Source organism: Otolemur garnettii, unplaced genomic scaffold, assembly GCF_000181295.1.
Source record: "Otolemur garnettii isolate 467f Iridium unplaced genomic scaffold, OtoGar3 scaffold00002, whole genome shotgun sequence".
NCBI classification, from domain to species: domain Eukaryota; kingdom Metazoa; phylum Chordata; class Mammalia; order Primates; family Galagidae; genus Otolemur; species Otolemur garnettii.
This window is the reverse complement of record NW_003852397.1, coordinates 23,541,354-23,556,199: the sequence shown is the minus strand read 5'-3', so window position 1 is coordinate 23,556,199 and position 14,846 is coordinate 23,541,354. Positions and strand designations below refer to the sequence as shown.

General features: G+C 35.7%; 1 protein-coding gene across 2 annotated transcripts in view; it reads right to left on the bottom strand.

Annotated features, from left to right (window-relative positions):
• LAMA2 (laminin subunit alpha 2) overlaps positions 1-14,846 on the bottom strand; it is a 614,120-nt gene that overhangs the window by 486,950 nt on the left and 112,324 nt on the right. The gene's annotated exons all lie outside the window — the stretch shown is intronic.

Below are 14,846 nucleotides of genomic sequence, written 5' to 3'. Positions count from 1 at the left end.
CACATTAAACACTAATTTTCTTTTCTTTTCTCTTAAAGTCAAAACTACCTGGAATTTTCCATTTTGAAAACTGTTAAATTCTAGTTCTGACTGAACAGAGACAGGAAGGTCTGAACAGATGGCTGTCAACACACCGATGACTCCATACTGTGGCTGAGAACTTACACACAAAAATCTGCAACTTGGTACACAGTAGACTTCTTCCATGTAAATGCCAAGGGACATCTGGCTTGAAAACGCTGAAAAATCAATTTGATGCTATTCTATATTTGCCCTGTCTTCCACGGATATTAAATTATATCAGCATCTGCTAGACTCTCTGACAGGAAAGGCTGTGTCCCCAGAACCGTTTCAGACCCACTTTCCGACTTTAGAAAACAGCTGGAAGCTAAAAGCTGACTCATACGCAGCTTATTGCTTCCATGAATGGAGTTATTTGGGCAATAGAATCTTTATGTCTCAAAGAGTTAATGTATCCCACTCAGAATAACAAAGCACCGATGTACTATTAGCTTGTGAACAGCTTTCCTCTTTGAGTTTCTAACCTGAGGCTTCTGTATTCATCTTTGCAGTTAGATTCACTTTTAGTACACATTGGCCCAACTGCCTTCATGCAAAATACGCTTATCACTGCATTGCTCACCACTTAACTACATATTTGTTTAACACATTCAAAACGTTAAATTATAATAGAGAAATCAATATTCTACCTATTCACCTGATGCACTATGAATGTATTTAATCACCATACATACTTTTTATATCTGGTCTAAGTACTTATTTTATTCTGCATGATAGAAAGATAATTGATAGCGTGATTTTAATTGCACAAAACTTTTCATCTACTCCATTCTATATTAAATAGTAAGTCACTAACACAACTTACAAAAAAGTCTATGTGCAGAGAGACAAAGTGAAGGGCATTTTGAGAAACCAGTATTCCAACCAGAGCAGTATTTCAAACACCAATTGATGGCTAAATGTGACATGCACAATGAAACGGATAGTTGCTTAGTCAAACCTTGCACATGTGACTGCATGTGCAGATGTGTGCGCAACAAACACATGTGTGCGACTGACCTGCACTGCCTTTGAAGTGTTGTAAGATTGAAAAATGATTCTGAGCTAAAACAGAGAAAGTACTTTGTTCCATTAAAAAGCACTCTGAATTTTCTTGTGGCTACATAACATAGTCAGGATGTTTCAAATGCAATTTCTTTAAATGAGCAAAATCTTTCCTAGGTATATTGTACCTGGCATCCACTCTGGCCACAGTGCTCACAGCACTGCTGTTCAGCAGCTATAAAATTTCACATTTCCAATTTTAAATGCATTTGCACATCACATAAAAGAAGCAAAAATGGTGTCCTTGACTTAAATTTTCTCAATTTAATTTTAATTCTGATATGGTTCATCTCCTCTCCCCATGGACCTTCCTACTTAGGTATGAATTCTCCTTGACCTACTAACAAAACTACTGATGAAAAAGGTTGCCTACAGCTATATTAAAGCAAAATGTGATAGCTTCACTTTTAGGGTAGAACAATAACTGTTCTAAGACTACTATTTTTTAAAAATCCTTACATCAAATTCAATTTGTGATTTTAGCTTTTGTTTTTTTAACTGTGTGCATCTGAAAACATACTGCTTTCTTTTAAATGTCAAGACAATGTCTATGAATACTTGTACTTTTCCCATGAATCTACTTACCACAGGTGAGCAGACAACCCCCAAATGAAGGAAAGTCTTGTGGTTTTTTATGTAGTTGGAAGTGGAAGATCTACTTTATGTCAAAATAGCAAAAGTACACAATACATTTGACTCTTCATAGCTTATAATACCTCGATTGTCTCTTCCTAGTGATTAAAATGAAATCAGACTCCTCAATCATTAGAGAAGTGCAATCAAAACCACCCTGAGATGCCATCTTATCCCAGTGAGAACGGCCTATATCACAAGATCTAAAAACCGCACACACTGGTGTGGATGTAGAGAGAAAGGAACACTTTTACACTGCTGGTGAGACTGTAAACTAATACAACCTTTCTGGAAGGAAGTATGGAGAAACCTCAAGGAACCCAACCTAAACTTCCCATTTGATCCTGCAATCCCATTACTGGGCATCTACCCAGAAGGAGAAAAAACCTTCTAGCATAAGGACCCTTGCACTAGACTGTTTATCACAGCTCAATTTACAATTGCCAAAATGTGGAAACAGCCTAAATGCTGTCCCCCGCCCCCGGAAAGGATTAACAAACTGTGGTATGTGTATACCATGGAATACTATTCAGCCATTAAAAAAATGGAGACTTTATGGCATTTGTATTAACCTGGATGGAGGTGGAACACATTATTCTTAGTAAACATCACAAGAATGGAGAAGCATGAATCCTATGTATTCAATCTTGATTTGAAGACAATTAATAACAATAATGACATCGTGGAGGTGGAGAAAGGGGAGAGCAGTGAGATAAAGGCGAGGGGGGTGGGAGAAAGGAAGAACAGAGAGAGAGAAGGGGGGGGGGTGGGGTCTCAGTGTGTGACACATCTTGTACTCTCAATGAATCCCAACAATAAAAATAAATAAATAAATAAAAGAAATCAGATTCCTCAACAGATTGACTCAGGTATGGATATTTACAAAGTGAAATAGGTAATTATTGCTACTACAATAAAGTAATTTTTAAATTTTCTAAGATGAGAAAGGTATTTTTTAAGAACATTGACTTCATTTGTAAGAAATGACATCTTGCGCTGGTGTCCTGGCTGGAGAACAGTGGCTACTCACAGGTAGAACTACAGCAAACCATATCCTCAAACCTCTAGGCTCAAACAATCCTCTTGCCTCAACCTCCAAGTAACTGGGACTGCAGGTGCCCAAAGCTGTGTCTAGCTAACTTTATTTTGACTTGCTTTGAGCACATTTTTGTCAAATCAAAAAATAAATAGATGTTTTTATATATCATTATTACTAGAACAGAATGTTAAGCAACTATATATCTAAAAAATCATTGGACTGACTCTGTCCCCTGGACATACTATACTTCCTCTAGAAATTAAGAAATAATTTTATCATGCTTCCTACTTCTTTTCATGTACTATTTAACTTATTTATGTCATGTACTCTAATACAGTAGTTAAGTAGATCCAATGCTGAGGTTATATTTCAGTGCTGTATGAAATTTCTACATTATCCTGCTTTTTCTTTTAAGTAAATAATTAATATTAATGCAGTCATGGGGTACAATGTGCTGGTTCCATACACAACCTGAAATATTCTCATCAAACTAGTTAACATAGCCTTCATGGCATTTTCTTAGTTATTGTGTTAAGACATTTATATTCTACGTTTAGTAAGTTTCACATATACCCTTGTAAGATGCACCATGGGTGTGGTCCCACCAATTACCTCCCTCCACCATCCTCTCCCCTCCCCTCCCCTCCCTTTCTTTCCTCTTCTCCCGTATTCTTGGGCTATAGCCCAATTGGGTTATAGCTTTCAAAATCTATAAATTAGTTTCGTAGTAGGGCTGAGTACATTGGATACTTTTTCTTCCATTCTTGAGATACTTTGCTAAGAAGAATATGTTCCAGCTCCATCCATGTAAACCTGAAGGAGGTAAAGTCTCCATCTTTCTTTAAGGCTGTGTAATATTCCATGGTGTACATTATCCTGCTTTTAATACAGACCAGTTTTCACAAATGCAAGGAAGAGACCAGATTCTTGTTAAAGCAGCTGCTAAAATCCCCTTCCTCTTTCAATGACAGCTCTCATGCCTGCCCCAGTCCCCATTCGATAATCATCATCTAGTGTAGGAGCATTCAGTCTGTATGTCTTCATCTATCTGTTCATTTGCATTTATTAAGCACCATAACAAGTCCTCTGGTATGAAATGAATGGCAAAGATAAAAATAATATTCATATACAATGGTTACCTAATGAGCTAAGAAAAAGTATATTTATAAGTAAATAAGGAAAATCAAATATATACATGTAATGCAAATTTGTGAGGGGTATGCAAAAAAGGGAGAGGAATTTGAGGAATGTGCCAAGTGGGATTGTCAAGACTGGGGACAAGTTAGCAAATTGGGTGCTCTGCTCCCAGTGCAGATAAGACGTTACCGCAGCTGAAGGGTACTGATGTTAACTATAGAGGAAGTAGGATTCATTTAAGCGGCATTAAGAAGGTGAAATCAATGAGATTGCTAGTTCATTGACTATGGGGGTAAGAGAGAAGGAAGAATGAAGGAGGAATCTCCAGGACCTGACACTCAAGTGTGGAGTACAGCAATAACAGCAGATCAAGTTGAAAGTCTAAACCTTGTCTGTCCAATGTATATTTGAAATAGACAACATGGAAGTGTTTAGAGAAACACAATTAGACTCTAGGGAAGGAGAATAAAGGAGCAGTATGAAATTCAGAGCATTGGAATGTACAGATTATATGGAAGACTATATATGAGAGAGTAGAAGAGAATTAGAAGAGAGTTGCCTTACAAGTCGAGGGAAGAGAGTCCTTAAAGAAAGAGGGAGGTGGAAACTTACTAAATGCCACAGAGAATTAAAATCTGCACTCCACTCAAAAATGAAGGGCTTATCGGCATACTTAATAAAAAGGGTTTTAAATAGAGAAATTGTCTCTAGTTGAGGAATAAATATAAATCTTTGTTTTTCCTAAAACAATTAAGTAAGTGAAATGCTAGGAAAAAAAAAAATAAACAGAGCCAGTAGGGAGGCATATAAAGCTATAACTAAGAAAAAAGATAGGGATGAAGTGAGACCCTCTCAGGGGATCTGGGGAAAAGGGGTCAATCTATCTTGACATGTAGTTGCAAATAGTGTTCTCAAACACCTCCAGTGGAAAAACTCAATAATTTCTATAATTAGCATTACTTTTGAGTACCATAGTATTTTGAAGTTAGAGATTCTATTTCTTTTTTTTTTTTTTTTAATTTAGTTATTACTCTGCCTCCTGCAAAGCAGTTTTCTTTGAATAGAAACTTGTGTAGGTGGTTTCTGGTTATGAAAACTGTTTTCCCTTATTTTTGAAAGGAAAAGGCTACAGCTGTGATGTTAGGAAAAGCTTTTGAAATATGATGATTTTATTTGGGTACTCCTCATGCATCTATCTATTGATTTTGTCCACATTTATCAAAATCTAAGAACAGCCTGTCAAAGAACTATTTTTGCTAAACTTTTTGGCAAAAAGTAATTAAAGTACAATTTCTTAAGCACCAAGAAAATTCTGCAACTGCAAATGAATTTATAACATGCATATCATTGAACACTTAATTTGAGAGTAAATGAGGGTTTAGTGTGGTGATGAATACACAATGAGAGCTTGTCAATGGACAGAATATCTTCTGAGTTTCATGAATAAGCAAAAATGTTTGTCCATTGTAACATTCTTTTTCCGTAAAACAAAATAGAGTCTCAGCCCTAAAATACCTCAAAAATGTATGATGCTATCTTAAAGCCTCCTGAAAGATTACTTTCTCTTCTTTTGTTGGCCTTGCAAATTTTATTTTTATGAGGAAAACATCAACATGCAAAGAAGCCAGCCGGTATCCAGAGCAAACCATCCGGCCAACAAAACAACAACAAAACTAGTTCAGCTCCACCACTCCATAATCTCTAGCCGGAGAGATTTTTTACTAGCATGGTTGATTTTTACTGCTATTTATTTTCTAATGGTGTTTAAAGTACTGGGGAACCCTCTAAAGGATGAAATTTCCTAGAGTCTTGAAGTTCATAAATCTGTCTGGCATGCCTGATGGCCTATTTTTGGTCCATGGCCTACTTAAAACCACATTCTAGAGGAACCTTTTTTTGTTTCTTCTTTTTGGAAACAGAGGTAAGTCACATTCCAAATTAGTCTTCAGCTCTTTGTAAAGCCCGCAGACCCTAAAGAAATGACATATCTTTAAGTGGAGGAACACAGCAAGCTTCTCTGGCTTTCTTCCCCTTTGGCTATTTACCAGTTGTTTCCTTATCCACAAGTTCTTATCAGGGCTGGACACACTTCCAATTACACAAAAGTCACTTACAGCTTCCTCTTGGGATAATAGCACCTGTTCTTGCTTGAGCTATTCAAAAGGATGCTCCCAGCGTTCTTTCTCCTACCCTTTCTCTCCAAAGCTGCTGCTAATTCTTGTGCCCAGAGTGGTAACTACACTTTCTCTATATATGTTTGCAGCAAATGGAAGAAAAATAAGAGAAAAGAGCTTCTTAGCTTGTGAACATTTTTATTTCCAGAATTACGCACTTTCTGTATAATTTCAAGAAATAAGCTCTATTACATAAAGCACATACTTAATTCTAGTCACCTACAATCTACTCGAAATCAATGAAAAGCTTATTTCGGCATCAGAGCAATTTGCTTTTCTGAAAGTATTTTAACTTTTACATAGAGAAATGCCTATGTGGAGGGAAAGTTAAATCATAGATGAATTATTATTATTATTATTATTATTTTTTGAGACAGAGTCTTAAGCTGTCGCCCTGGGTAGAGTGCTGTGGCGTCATAATTTACAGCAACCTCAAACTCTTGGGCTCAAGCAGTCCTCTTGCCTCAGTTTTTCTATTTTTGATAGAGACAGGGTTCTTTTTATGCTCAGGCTGGTCTCGAACCCATGAGCTCCAACAATCTACCCACTTCAGCCTCCCAGAGTGCTAGGATTACAGGCGTGAGCCACCACTCCTAGCCCATAGATGAACTATTTTAGAATAAATAGGTGATACAATGCCTTAAATAAGAAAGCATTTTGCCCAATGCAGGAGATACTGTAATTTAGCAATAAGGAGTCTACTATAATCAAGTGGACTTTGGACTTTGATTCAAAAGCTGAAGTTTCTATCCATTACTCGTTTCCAGGCTCCTGGGGGGTGGTGACTACAAACCATGGGAAGGCGAGGCAAGGAAATGCACTGTAACAGAGATTGTCTTGTTATGAAGATAAAGTCGATTATGAAGCAGGAGTCTGTCTGGGCTTGAAATGAAAATCCAGAAAGGACAGGCTTGAAAGAGTTCAAAACTGTAAAGCTGTATTACAGATGTGTGAAATAAGGCTTCATCACCAGATGTGATGTATGAGACTATTAAGAGATATTATTTGACACAAGTAATGCAAACTTTTGTCTGCATGGGGCTCTTCTTCCATTTCTGGCTGTTGGGACACAGAAAACCAGGCTTCAAAGTCTGACTAAAGAAGTAGCCTCAGAACCAAGGTCTTTCTAACTTCCCCCACCCCTGTCTCTCACTCTTCTGTCTCAGAAGCACAGGCTTTCTCTGAAGTTACCCGTACCTGAGTAAGGGAATTTCCTCCAGAAGGAATGCAATTGTCCTGAACTCCTTTCCTGAAATCTACATCAACCAGAAAAGATTAACGCTTATCAAAGGAGAAGAAACTAAGTTCTCCATGTTCAGGACACCAAGCACACACAGATTTCTCTCATACTTTGCATCGGTGCTGTGGGCATGTACATATAAAATATTCATAAGTCTTTTCTAGTGCTAAACTTGTCCATCATCAAGTTTATTCCAGAGATTGAACCTTTTGAGGGTTGAGAATTAGCTTTGCCTCCACATGACCAAGAACAGATATTGGCCCAGAATAGGTGTAAGCACATCTCCCCCAGGGGTAAATATAGAGGTTACCTCTCTGAAGAAAGATAAAATCCCAGAGGATAAATATTTAGACTTAGACCTTCTTGCATTTGATGCTGTAAAACACCTGGCTCTCTATTAAATCCCCTGCACTTTACACAAAGCTCTCAGTCATCTCCATCAACTCCTCCATGGAGTCTCTTAGAACCTCACAATTACAAGTTAATAGGGATTGAAGAATACACAGGCATCTGAGTAAATAATCTCTCATAAAAAAGAAGAACAATGATGAAACAGGAAATAAATCTAGAAAAAAGTATATAATAAGGACTCAGAATAACATTAAAAAAATAAACTTTTAATGAATATTCTTGAAGAAATTCAAGAAGAGAAAAAGAATAGAGTCATAAGAAAAAGGAAATTATAAATATTTCTGAAATAAGTTTTTAATACAACTTTTGAAAGAAAAAATTAAAGACCTCCCATGAAGGAAAAACAAACAAAAAATAGATTAAAAATATGAGAGAAATAATGAAATTGACCATCATTACAAAAAATCTAAATTTGACTGATGGGAGCTTTAAAAAGTAGAATGAAGAAAGTATAAGAATTTACATATTAAAAAATAATAACACAAAGATATTATCCAACTGGAAGGAATAAGTATATTAACTAAATGGGCTTGCCATTTTATACATTACAATGAATTAAGCATAGGACTTAGCAAATTTACTGCCCGTACAACATTTCCTAAGAAGCTCTTTGAGGATCCACTCAGCAAAATGGCAAAGTGAACCAAGAATCTTTGTGTGGACTCCCAGGCAAGATAGATCCATGTAGGAACACAGAACAGTGGATGTGGGTAGAAAGGGACCCAAGCTGAAGCAGAACATACATGGTTTTGACGAAGGATCTCTAAAGAAAAATGGAACTATTTAGAATAACTAACGTGTTGAAATGTTTGTGAGGGGGAAAGAATACAATCATGGCAAATACTACAAGGAGTATAAGAAGAACTGGAAACCCAGGACAAATAAACCAATGAAAAATAACTTCTTGCAGGGCAAGATGGCTCCCACCTCTATTCCTAGCACTTTGGGAGACTAAGGAGGGAGGGTCACTTGAGGACAGGGCTTGGAGACCAGCCTAAGCAAAAGCAAGAGCCCATTGCTACAGAAAATGAGAAAAATCAGCTGGGTGTGCTGGTGTGCACCTGTAATTCTAACTACTTGCAAGGCTGAGGCAGAAGGATCGCTTGAGCCCAAGAGATTGAGATTGTGGTGACCTATGTCACTGCACTCTAGACCACGCAACAGAGTGAGACCCGCTATTGAAATTAATTAATTAATTAAGTCTTAAGATAAGACATATAAACACAAAATAGCAGACATGCTAAACATTGGACAATATTTACATCGTGAAAGATATACTAATCAAATAGAACTGTGATAAAATTTACATTAGAGGGATTAGCAAAGGAGATGCGGTTTCAGAAAGTCAAATCGTGATTTATAAAATGAGAATATCAACTGATACTATCTAAAAATCAATAAGCTAAGAAATATGAAAAGAAGCCTATCATTTAGAAATACCAGAAGAAGTAGCCAAGAGTTACTATCATTAGACAACTAAGAGAGGAGGAAGATGATTGGCAGTTGGACAGGGTGAGATACATGTGTGCTTAGTTTTTTGTTTAATCTCAAACTTTTTTTTTTTTTGAGACAGAGTCTCAAGCTGTCGTCCTGGGTAGAGTTCTGTGTCATCACTGCTCACAGCAACCTCATACTCTTGGGCATAAGTGATTCTCTTGCCTCAGCCTCCCAAGCAGCTGGGACTACAGGCTTAATCTAAACTTCTTAATATTATTTATCTTTTATGTACTTGTATTTTTAATTTAGAAAAACTTCACAATTTCATGATAATAAATCTCACCAGTCTTTTATATATCATTTTAAACATATCCTATAATTTTTTCCTTTTTCTTAAATCCTAGTAATCATTTCTGATTCTTTTCATACAGGCACATTTGCCTTTAGATTGATTTCCTGACATTTTCAACTCCCTTAGAATTACTCCCCATGGTTCTGAAAGAAATATACAAGACCATCATGTCCTCTGTTTAAATAAATCTTTTTTTTTTTAATATTCTACTTTTGTTTCCTAAAAGAAACTCAGTGTGAAACTATATTACAGAATCAATTATAACTTGAAATAGTAAAACATTTTATAATGCCCAACTCATCTTTACTCATTCTCATTCCAGGGAACTAGATTTGACAAAATAATACTCTCAATCTGTTTTATTTTTTTTTTCCCATGTAAAGTAGACAGGGAGATGGGTTAAAAATGTTCAGATCACATAATGAAGTTTGCTTTTGGATAGGATTCCTACCCAAAGCAAAACTATAGTTTTCAGGATGTTAAGTATTTTCATACATATATTTAGATCTACATACAGGATCTCATGTCAGATAACTATATTTATTTTTATTTCCTCTTGTTGCTAACTTTAAAAAAAAATTTATCTGAGAGGACAGCCATCAAAGGATAGGGTTCTCCTTTCAAAGTACCAATTTCCCCCGTATTAGGATAAATGATAATAATGGTTTTAGGGGAAACAATTTGAAAACACATAAAAAGCCTTGTTCAATTTGACTTTCTCTGGATACATATCTTCTATATCATCAGCCATGTTGTATTACGTCTGGTGCGTGGCGTATGACTAGTCAATGCAGCTATTAGTATCACCTTTATGATTTTCTTGGATATATATCACAAGGGATTATGAAAAATAGTTTTAAGCAATAATATACATTTGAGTCAAAAATTTTCTAGACTTTATCTTAGCCAAGTTCAGCTGTCAGGTCGTAGGAATGTATATGAAAATCTTTTCTCTTTCATCATGTACTTCTTCAGCAGTAGGTAAGTAATCTATAGATTTACATAAGTAAATATGCAAACTTCGCTAAAATCAATAGTACTCTCATGAACAAAATTTTGTGACTGGCATGCTGTGCCTGTAACATTTATTATATGAAAACCATAGTGCTTCATAAAGAATAGAAGCCAAATAAAACATTTTATCTTGAAACTGAATTGTTGAACTCAATAAAAGCCAAGAGAAACCCAACACGCTCTGAGTTATGAAACATTTGAAATAATTGCCTCAGCTGAAATTCACTGCTTGTTAATACACTTGAAGATTTTTCATAAAGGATTTTTAATTCTTTAAGTAGATGCATAAAATACTTTTCGATGTGGCTCGGCTTTGTGCTCCATGAGAAAGTCTAGATGGAGGAGCAGATTCGCTTACTCAGCATATTTTGACATATTCACAATATACTACATACCTGACTTGTACATAGTTTATTTATTTCTATCAAGGAGGAAATAGTGTATTTTTTATTTCCTGAGATTTTCTCCTTTTCCATGTGTAACATTTTAAAAATTGTTACATAATCTATACCACTTTAGTACATGTTACCCATATGCCATATGTCATGCATATATAATACACATATAAAAATGTGCAATGTATCTCTTTGAATATCAATTTGTCATCACAATTACAGATGTTGGCATGGATGTGGGAAAAAGGGAACACTTCTGCACTGGTGGTGGGAATGCAAGCTAGTATATTCCTTTTGGAAGGAAGTTTAGAGAACACTCAGGGATCTAAATATAGACCTGCCGTTTGATCCTACAATTCTTCTTCGAGGTGTATACCCAAAGGATCAAAAATCATTTGGCAATAAAGATATTTGCACCGGATTGTTCATTGCAGCTCAATTCATAATTGCCAAGTCATGGAAGAAGCCCAAGTGCCCATCCACCCATGAATGGATTAATAAATTGTGGTATATGTATACCATGGAATAATATGAAGCATTAAAAAAATTGAAGACTTTATCTCTTTCATGTTTACATGGATGGAGCTGGAAATATTCCTCTTAGTAAAGTATCTCAGGTATGGAAAAAAAATATCCAAAGTACTTAGTACCTCTGTGAAACCAATTTACAATCACTCACACATGCATGTGAAAAATGAAACACAACTATAGCCCAGAATGAAGGAGGGAAGGGGAGGGAGAAGGGAAGGAAGTGGGGTGGGTCAGTAGAGGGAGGGTTGGTAGGGGGACCACACCTATGGAGCATATTGCAGGTACAAATTGGATCTAGCAGGTATAGAACACAAATGTCTTAATTCTGTAATTGGTTAAAAGTGGTGAAGGTTATGTTGTTTAGTAGGATGCAAGCACTCCAATTTGTACAAATAATCAACACATTGAATTCCATAATGGCATAAATGTATTTATGATCTATGTACAAATGACTGAATAAAATATATATATATATTAAAAAAACAAATTAAAACCTCAATGAATTATTATAACATTATCAATGTATTATCATAATCAAAAACCTATCACCATCATCCAGATTAAGAGATTACTGCCTATACTAAAAACCCCTCTTCTGGATATCTACCTCCAACTCCCTAAAAATAACTACAATCTAGACTTTTATCTAACATAATAGTTGAATTGCAGCTATTTTTTAATGTTCTACAAACAGAATCAGGAAATATGTACTCTTTTTTTTTTTTTTTTTGAGACAGAGTCTCATTTGTCATCCTCAGTAGAGTGTTGTGATGTCACAGCTCACAGCAACCTCAAACTCTTGGGCTCAAATGCTTCTACTGCTTCAGCCTCTCTAGTAGTTGGGACTACAGGTGCTCACCATAACACCTGGCTATTTTTTAGAGATGGGTTCTCACTCATGCTCAGGCTGGTTGAACTCCTAAACTCAAGCATTCCACCTGCCTTGTCCTCCCAGAGTGCTGAGATTACAGGCGTGAGCCACTGCACATGGCCAGGAAGTATGTACTGTTATATCTCATTTCTTTTCCTTAGCATTCTGTCTAAGATTTTACCTACACTGTTGGGTGTAACCATTGTTTATTCATTTTTTACTACTGTATTGTATTCCTATGACTATACCACAAAATATTTCTCCATGCTAACGTCAGTGCATTTGTTTCTTTCCAGCTTTAGGTATTCTTAATAGTGCTTCTGTGAGCATTATTTTATGTGTCTTGGTACACAGGGGCACATATTTCTCTGGGGCATCTGCTCACAAATTAAATTGCATCATCATATTGTATGCATGTATTAAATTCAGTAGATAATGTCAAACGGTTTTCCAAAGTGGTATATGCCAAATATTTGGTTTAAAATTTTTTGTATGTCTAATATGAATTGTAGGTTATACTTCTTTATCTATAGAGAATTATGTGACTCTGTTTGGTATTCACCATAATGGTCCTTGGTCTATTATGCATAATAACGCAAAATTTTAGGTGGTTTTATTTTTAACGTTGTCATAGGTGATAACTTCAACTGTTATGCATTTAGAAGTTTCTGTTTTACTCAGGAGTTTAGACACAAAGGACCTTAAAAAAGAAGAACATTTCTCTGTCAAATATCAGAGGCCATGCAGATGACAGGCCCGAATTTCTCTAAACAAACTAAAAGGGAACCTCCTGCTGATTGAAGCGTAGACAAGAGTGGTGTTTTCTCTCAGTTGGATGTTCGTTCTCATCGTTTCCATCCAAATTTCCTCTACAGTCAAGAGCCAGAAGAGCACAAAACACAAACGGTGATTTTAAATGCACACAATTACAAAAATAAGCAGACCCAAGACGCGTTAAACAACCTCGCAGGTTAAAAAGATGCATTGTATGTACATCATCTAGTGCAGACGACTCCTGAAAACACTTCTTTGATTAGGAACAATGAGGATGCTCTGATTCTCATAAGGAGTAATTTTCTTTGACATGAATTTCAAAAATGAAAAATAAAACAAGTTTAAAATTCTAGAGTATTAGGGTTCTTTACAGTTGACAAGAAAATGGCCAATGAGGTTAGTCAAAGATGGTGCATTTCATGCTACACATTTAAAATGTTCAACGTTTTTCATAGCAAAATGCTGTGGATAGTATTATCTTAAGTATAATTTTTTTAAGTGCCTTCACAATGCATAATACAGATAAACTGGAGAAGCAAGGACCAGTCGAGATGCTGTAACTTTCCTTTCTCTTGGGCTTCTAAGTGAGGCCCCTTTTTGGCTGCCTTAGCACGCTCTTATTTGTCATGAGTGTTTCTGAGATTGGAGGCATAATTTTGATGATCTCAAAGCAAAGACTAACACACCGATCAGCCTAACCTTGCCCTGTACATGTATCTGTTTTGAAGGAGAGGAGGGGTGCAGAACCTGGAGAATGGATACGATTAATAAGGTTTGTACCTCCAAATAAGATTACCTCCATTTGTGAACCTCTAAGTTTGCTATATTAGTTAATATGCTTACATTTTTTACTGAAAAATTATCTACATTGAGTTCAATTTCAGACAAAGTGTTCTCAGTTAATTTGGAAAGCATTAATTGATTACTTTGGAATAAATCATACTTAATTTCCTGTTTGAATAGATTTCTGTGTTATATTTCAAAGTACTAAGGCCAGATAGTTCTTCCTGTCTAAACGTAATACCTAATATATTCATGATTGATTGAAGTTTAATGACAGTATTGAACATTTCATATTTTAATCCTTATATTTTATTTTGTCAAAATCACATTATCAGCTCTATTAGTTAGAGTTTATATTCTTTGTTTTAAAATGGTAGGATCATATTCTTCTTAGTAAAGTATCTCAAGAATGGAAAAAAGATACCCAATGTACTCGATACTATTATGAAATCAATAGACAATCACTCACACTTTCATACAAAAGATAAACCACAATTATAGCCCAGAAAGAAGGAAAGAAGACGAGGGCAAGGGGAGAGGGGAATGGGTGAAGGGAGGGTAATTGGTAGGACCTCAACTACTGGGCTTATTGCAAGCGTACATGTCAAATATATTAATAGTAGAGTATATGTGTCTAAGCCCCACAATTAAATAAGTGAGGTGAATGATATATTAACCAGTTTGATGTAAACATTCCAAACTGTATATAAAATCAGCACATTGTACCCCATAAATGCACTAATGTACACAGTTATGATCTAATAAAAATAAATAAATAAATAAACAAAATGGTAGGTTAAGCAATTCCACCATGATCAAATATCTAGGTGGTGAGGAGCTGAAATTTCAATAAATGTCTGACTTAAACAAGCACAGCATAAAGGCACTGAATCTGAAAATTAGAAATCAAACCCAAAGCATATTTTCTTT